Source organism: Canis lupus, chromosome 1 (genome assembly GCF_003254725.2).
Source record: "Canis lupus dingo isolate Sandy chromosome 1, ASM325472v2, whole genome shotgun sequence".
Classification (NCBI taxonomy): Eukaryota; Metazoa; Chordata; class Mammalia; order Carnivora; family Canidae; genus Canis; species Canis lupus.
This window is the reverse complement of record NC_064243.1, coordinates 111754842-111762586: the sequence shown is the minus strand read 5'-3', so window position 1 is coordinate 111762586 and position 7745 is coordinate 111754842.

Sequence of the window (7745 nt, the reverse complement as noted above, 5' to 3'; positions counted from 1 at the left end):
CATTTACAATTGCACCCAAAAGCATAAGATACCTAGGAATCAACCTAACTAAAGAGGTAAAGGATCTATACCCTAAAAACTTCAGAACACTTCTGAAAGAAATTGAGGAAGACACAAAGAGATGGAAAAATATTCCATGGTCATGGATTGGAAGAATTAATATTGTGAAAATGTCAATGTTACCCAGGGCAATGTACACATTTAATGCAATCCCTATCAAAATACCATGGACTTTCTTCAGAGAGTTAGAACAAATTATTTTAAGATTTGTGTGGAATCAGAAAAGACCCCGAATAGCCAGGGGAATTTTAAAAAAGAAAACCATATCTGGGGGCATCACAATGCCGGATTTCAGGTTGTACTACAAAGCTGTGGTCATCAAGACAGTGTGGTACTGGCACAAAAACAGACACATAGATCAATGGAACAGAATAGAGAACCCAGAAGTGGGCCCTGAACTTTATGGGCAACTGACATTCTCGACGTCTTTGTGTGTCTCTCTTCTTCCCAGAGAAGTGAGCTCAGGGAGCAGGGACTGGTCTGCTCTGTGCTGTCCCCCGGGGTGGCCCGGCTGCAAATACCAGGGCTGAGCGTCCCCAGGGCCCTCCGAGTCTGGCGCTTATCGGTCAGGACCCCAGGGTGGTGGCAAGGCCAGGGTTTAGGGTCCCTGGGTGTGGTTCCCGTCAGGTTGCAAAACTGAGTCCCCGGTGAGGAGGCCCTTGGGACCCAGCCCCTCACTCCCCACTTGCAGATCCCGAGGCCGCCCCGTCGCTGAGCCGGCTCCCCCGCCCCGCCCGCCGCCCCGTCCCCCGCGGAGCCCCGTCCGCCCCCCCAGGCCCCAGGCCCCAGGCCGCCGCTCCCCCGGTCCTCCCGCCCCTCCCAGGGGATCGGCCCCCTCACCGGCCAACAGGAGCTCCTGCCAGGGGCCGCGCCCTGCTCGGGGAGAGGCCGAGGGGGGCTCCATGGTGCCCGCTGCCCGCTCCGTCCGGCCGGGGTGGAGAGCAGCTGCCGCCGCGCAGACGCTCGGGCCCCGCGGTCCGCCCCACAGCGCCGCGTCCTTCCCCCTCGGCCGGGAGCGCGTGGGCGGGGGGATCACGTGGACCGGGGCGGGGTCTCCGGTTCCCTCCTCTCCCCCCCCTCAGGACTCCAGGTCCCCTCTTCCCCTCTGACTTCTGACTCTTTTTTTTAATGTATATTTTTTATTGAAGTTCGATTTGCCAACATATAGTATAACACCCAGTGCTCATCCCGTCAAGTGCCCCCCTCAGTGCCCGTCACCCAGTCACCCCATCCCCCCCACCCACCTTCCCTTTCCACTACCCCGTGTTCCTTTCCCAGAGTTAGGAGTCTCTCATGTTCTGTCGCCCTAATTTTTCCCCCTCATTTTCTCTCTTTTCCCCTATAATCCCTTTCACTATTTTTTATATTCCCTGTATGAGTGAAATCACATAATGATTGTCCGATTGACTTACTTCACTCAGCATAATACCGCCCAGTTCCCCAAATAGCCAAGGGAATATTGAAAAAGAAAACCAGAGCCGGGGGCATTACAATGCCAGATTTCAGGTTGTACTACAAAGTTGGAATTATGAAGACAGTGTGGTACTGGCACAAAAACACACATAGACGGATGGAACAGAATAGAGAACCCAGAAATAGTTCCTCAACTCTATGGTCAACTAATATTCGACAAAGCAGGAAAGACTATCCACTGGAAAAAGGACAGTCTCTTCAATAAATGGTGCTGGGAAAATTGGACATCCACATGCAGAAGAATGAAACTAGACCACTCTCTTTCACCATACACAAAGATAAACTCAAAATGGATGAAAGATCTAAATGTGGGACAAGATTCCATCAAAATCCTAGAGGAGAACACAGGCAACACCCTTTTTGAACTTGGCCACAGCAACTTCTTGCAAGATACATCCATGAAGGCAAGGGAAACAAAAGCAAAAATGAACTATTGAAACTTAATCAAGATAAAAAGCTTCTGCACAGCAAAGGAAACAGTCAACAAAACTAAAAAACAACCAACGGAATGGAAGAAGATGTTTGCAAATGACATATCAGATAAAGGGCTAGTATCCAAGATCTACAAAGAACTTATTAAACTCAACAGCAAAGAAACAAACAATCCAATCATGAAATGGGCAAAAGACATGAACAGAAATTCCACAGAGGAAGACATAGACATGGCCAACAAGCACATGAGAAAATGCTCCGCATCACGTGCCATCAGGGAAATACAAATCAAAACCACGAGATACCACCTCACACCAGTGAGAATGGGGAAAATTAACAAGGCAGGAAACAACAAATGGTGGAGAGGATGTGGAGAAAGGGGAACCCTCTTGCACTGTTGCTGGGAATATGAACTGGTGCAGCCACTCTGGAAAACTGTGTGGAGGTTCCTCAAAGAGTTAAAAATAGATCTGCCTTATGACCCAGCAGTTGCACTGGGGATTTACCCCAAAGATACAGATGCAGTGAAAGGCCAGGACACCTGCACCCCGATGTTTATAGCAGCAATGTCCACAATAGCCAAACTGTGGAAGGAGCCTCGGTATCCATTGAAAGATGAGTGGATAAAGAAGATGTGGTCTATGTATACAATGGAATATTACTCAGCCATTAGAAACGACAAATACCCACCATTTGCTTCAATGTGGATGGAACTGGAGGGTATTATGCTGAGTGAAGTAAGTTAATCGGAGAAGGACAATCATTATATGGTTTCACTCATTTGGGGAATATAAAAAATAGTGAAAGGGATTAGAGGGGAAAGGAGAGAAAATGAGTGGGAAATATCAGAAAGGAAGACAGAACATGAGAGACTCCTAACTCTGTGAAACGATCAAGGGGTGGTGGAAAAGGATGTGGGCAGGGGGTTGGGGCGACTGGGTGACGGGCACTGAGGGGGGCACTTGACGGGATGAGCACTGGGTGTTATACTATATGTTGGCATATCAAACTCCAATAAAAAATATATAGAAAAAAGTGAAATGGTTAAAAAAAGAATCACAAAAAAAGCGGAAAATGGTTCAACAAAAGAAAAAAATGTGGTAAAATGTTACACTTTGGAACTAAGGAGAGGATACAGATATTTTTTGTATTATTTTCCCAACTTTTCTAGATGTTCAAAAATCACACTAGAAAGTTGAAAACATAGGGAGATGTGTAAGAAAGTGCCATCAGAGGTCATGGGAGGTGGCATCTGAACATACAAAGACTAGAGGAAACATCATCACAGGAAGAGAGAACAGTAAGTGCAGAGGCCCTGGGGTAGGAATTAGTCAAGTATGTTTAAGAAGCATAACGAAACCTAGCTTAATGGATGTCTTTCAACAAGGAGGAGAATGGTAGGAAATGCAGTTGAGTGGGTTGGTAGAGTCTGCAGCATGTAGCACCTATAAGGACTTTAGCCTTTATTCTCCAACTTACTCACTGGAGGGATTCAAGCCTGAGAATGACATGGCCTGTGTTTTAAAAGGTTTTGTTTGGATTCTGTGTGTAGTAGAGATACACTGTAGAGAGGCAGAGGGGACCAGTAAGGAGATTGTTGCAATTTAATCCAGGTGAGAGACACAGGTGTGTTGGACCAGAGTGGCACTGGTGGCAGTGGTGACAAGTGGTCTGACTCTGGGTATACATTGAAGATGGAGTCAAATAGGATTTTTCTGGCAAATAGTATGTGAAATGCAGAGGAACAGAGGAGTAGGGTTGACTCCAAAGCTGTTGGACCAAGTAGCTGGAAGAAGTAAGCAGTCATTTGTCCTGAAATGAAGACGGAAAGAGGAACAGGCTTGGGGTGGAGGTGGGAAGAGGTGAGGAAGGATATTAGGAGCTTAACTTTGGGTATGCTAAATCTGAGCTTATTGGACATCCAAATAGTGATGATAAATTGATATTTGGATATATGTGGCTTGAGAGGTCTTGGCTGGAGATAGAAATGTAGTAATCATCAGCATGTAGGTAGTATTGTATTTAAAGCCTTAAGATGGGATTTTAGCATGAAGTGTGAGTGAGGGTGGGAAGTAAAGAAGAGTGGGCTGAGAACCAAGCTTCAAAGGACTCCCAGGTCTAGAGGGTGGGAAGATGACAAACATGACAAAACAGTGGAGACTTCCAGAGAGCAACTGGAGAAGCAGGAGGAAAGCCATGTGTGCTGATAGGTAAACATGTACCAGTCTAATTCAAGTAAGATGAATGCTGAGAATTAGACATTAGATTAGCGACATGGAGGCTACCTTTCAAGGAATTTTGCCAAAAAGGGATGGAAGGTTTAGGAAGGAGTGGAATCAAGATTGGATATATATATATTATTTTAATACGGTGAGAGAATTGGTAGCATGTTTGCATTCTGATGAGAATGAGTTGATAGAAGGGAAAACTGGGCTCACCTGACAACCTCCCAATCTGAGTGGCAAAAATCCAAGAAGGAGAAAGACATCTAATGACCTACCCATGTGGGCAGCCCCTCCCCACGTTCCCCTCCCCACCTTTGGGTGCAAGAGATACAGCCTCTTCCTCATCCCTTCCAGAAGCCATGGCATTATAGGCTTTGATCATGTCTATGCTCCTAATGCACATCAGATTGAATGGAGTCTGTCCCAAATAGAGTCATACTGAGAATGAGCCAAAAACACTGTATCACCCTTGGTCAGAAAGTACTACAGGGACAGACTCGATGACAACTGTGATTCCTGAGTAGTCACCTCACTTGGTATAACTGGCCTCCAGACTGGTGTTAGGAAGGGAAGCTGGAACCTCTGAACGTGAGGTGGAAGCCTTCAGGATGGATGGGAGCCTGTGTCCAATCCTGCTGCCTCCATCCTGGCGATGTTGAGTCTCCTTCAGGTGAAGCTGGCATCCTTTGTCATAGAGCTAAACACACACCTGGCTCAGGAGTTGGAGGAGCTGAAGGAAGGTGCAGGACAAGATGAGCCAGCAGAAGAGCAACATCTGGAGGTTAGCCACAGAAGTGCCTGCCTGGATCAGATTTTTTTTTTTAAGATTTTATTTATTTATTTATTTATTTATTTATTTATTTATTTATTTATTGGGGGGGGGTCAGAGAGAGAGAGAAATAAGAGTTTTATTATTGAATAAGCATTAAACCAGAATGTGATATGCACCACATTTGACCCTCTAAGAAATTACACAGAGAAAGCTCAGCCCCTTACATAGCCAGGCGGATGCTACTCATTACATACATGTTGTAGTCTGAACACTAATCAAGTAAGAGCACTTGACAGTACCATTTGTCACACATAGTTCATCCTAAATTAGCCTGGTGATTGGGGGTGACCATCTGTGCTAGTTAATTGGTTTTATCAAGGAAAAGTAAACTCATATCTTTTTTAAGACTTTACTTATTTATTTAAGAGAGAGAGAGAGCATGAGCAGGGGGAGGGGCAGAGGGAGAAGCAGACTCCCTGCTCAGCAGAGGGCTCGATCCCAGGACCCAGGAATCATGACCTGAGCCCAAGGCAGATGCTTAACTGAATGAGCCACCCAGGCATCCCTAAACTTCTCATATCTTTATGACTGAAGGTAGTTCTACAAAGCTAGTATGAGGTGCCATCACCTAAGTTAGGCTCCTACCCTTTCCCAGAAACTGGGAAGGGACACCTGGATGGCTCAGCAGGTGGGCATCTGCTTTTCACTCAGGTCATGATCCTAGAGTCCCAAGATTGAGCCCCAATCTGCTTCTCCCTCTGCCCCTCTGCCTGCTCATGCTCTCTCTCTCATTTTCTGTCTTTCTCTATCTAAAATAAATAAATAAAATCTTTGAAGGAAAAAAAGAAACTAAGAAATAATCTGGGGGCACTATCTTTCTTGCTGATTCTGTTTCAAAGAGATGGATTCCCATGTCCTTGAGAAAGACATCCCCGAGTTATAAAGGGGGCAATAGGCCTATTTAGATGTTTTCAAGATTTACATACATCTTAAAGGGACAGATAAAGCATTTACTTACAATTACATATTTCCTAAAGAAAATATTTCTGAAAAAAAAGGGGGGATCTCTTTCCCTTTTTGCACCAAGGAAAACTAATTTTCCTTTCTTTCTCAATTTGTATTTACCCTTTTGGGGGTGATTGCAGGAAAGAAGTGTCTGTCATGCCAAATGCTACAAAACTAGCCCGAGGAATGCCTGGCAGCATGTTGGTGACCTTGGTAAAGGCAACTTAACGAAAGGGGAAGATGGAGAGATGATCAGGTGAGTGGAAGGTGAACAAGTAGAAGAAAATAATGGTATCCAGACACTGGAAGACACTTGTCTGAGAATAGAAGGGGCAGTACAAGGAGTGCAAGACCAACAAAGTGATTTTTTTTCAATGAGTGGCTTCAGAGAATGTGTACGATGCGGAAACAGCTGATGCAGATGGGGAAGTGGGAGGCTGCCTCAGCCACCATTACCCTGAGAAGTACCATCTTTGGGGAATTTCTTGGGGCAATGGCCCTTTTAGGTTCTTTAAGGTTCAAGTCTGCAGTATAAATAACAGTGAAGGTTTAGGCTCAGGGTCAAGGCTCAGCCTTGTCAGGGTCGGGTATTGGTTATAAGAAGATATTCATGGTCAGAACATGGGCTTGGATGGGGTGAGAGTTAAGGAACTTGTGATTCTGGGATCAGATTAGAGGTCAGTGTCCAGAGGACAGAGGCTGATCTTCAGATACTATAAAACCTGAACTTCATTCTGTCTCTTTCTATTTCTCCTTCTCCATTCCATAACTAAGTTTCTTTTGCTCCTATATTTAATGTTTCTTTCTCCCTCTTCCTCTCTTTCTGCCTCTCTCTTTTCCTTAAAGATGAAGGAGACAAGAAAGGGGTTAAGGAAAATTGTCTCTCTCACCATTACTTTTGCAACTCATGCCTGCAGAACTTAAACAGCTTTAAAAGTTGGTTCTTTGTTGGTTGAAATTGACTTTAGACCCAACATGAATAATTTAGAAATCAAATGAGCATAATCTGCAAATCTCTGCAAATAAATGAAATCTAAATTCTAATTCCTTTTTCTTCTGGAGTAACTCCAGTAACTCCCTGGAATAGTTCTTTTTTTTTTTCCAGTGGATCAGTCACTTGTATTAGATTTTTTAAATCTTGTGACTGGTTTCAAATACAATTGGGCAAAAACCTTACTCCTGTAAGGGGAAATCAGACCTGACTAATCCTCATGCTGGCACTAAAAGAAGAATTACATGTTTGTAAGTGCAGATACAGTTAAATACCATAATAGTAGGGACAATAAAGGATCAGCCACAGAGGAAATAGCTATAACTTACAAAAAGGACAAACCATTAAAAACACAAAAGAATTATGCTAGAAATTAACCTAGCCTTCTCCCACTAAAGTCTTCCAGTTGGAAATATCAAAATATTCTTCTAAAATAACTTCTAGGTGATTATATTTAGAAATTAATGACAGTAAGAGCATCTGTCTCAAACCCAGCACACTTTTTACAGAGCATGGAGAAGGAGAAATAGAAAGAGACAGAATGAAGTTCAGGTTTTATAGTATCTGAAGATCAGCCTCTGTCCTCTGGACACTGACCTCTAATCTGATCCCAGAATCACAAGTTCCTTAACTCTCACCCCATCCAAGCCCATGTTCTGACCATGAATATCTTCTTATAACCAATACCTGACCCTGACAAGGCTGAGCCTTGACCCTGAGCCTAAACCTTCACTGTTATTTATACTGCAGACTTGAACCTTAAAGAACCTAAAAGGGCCATTGCCCC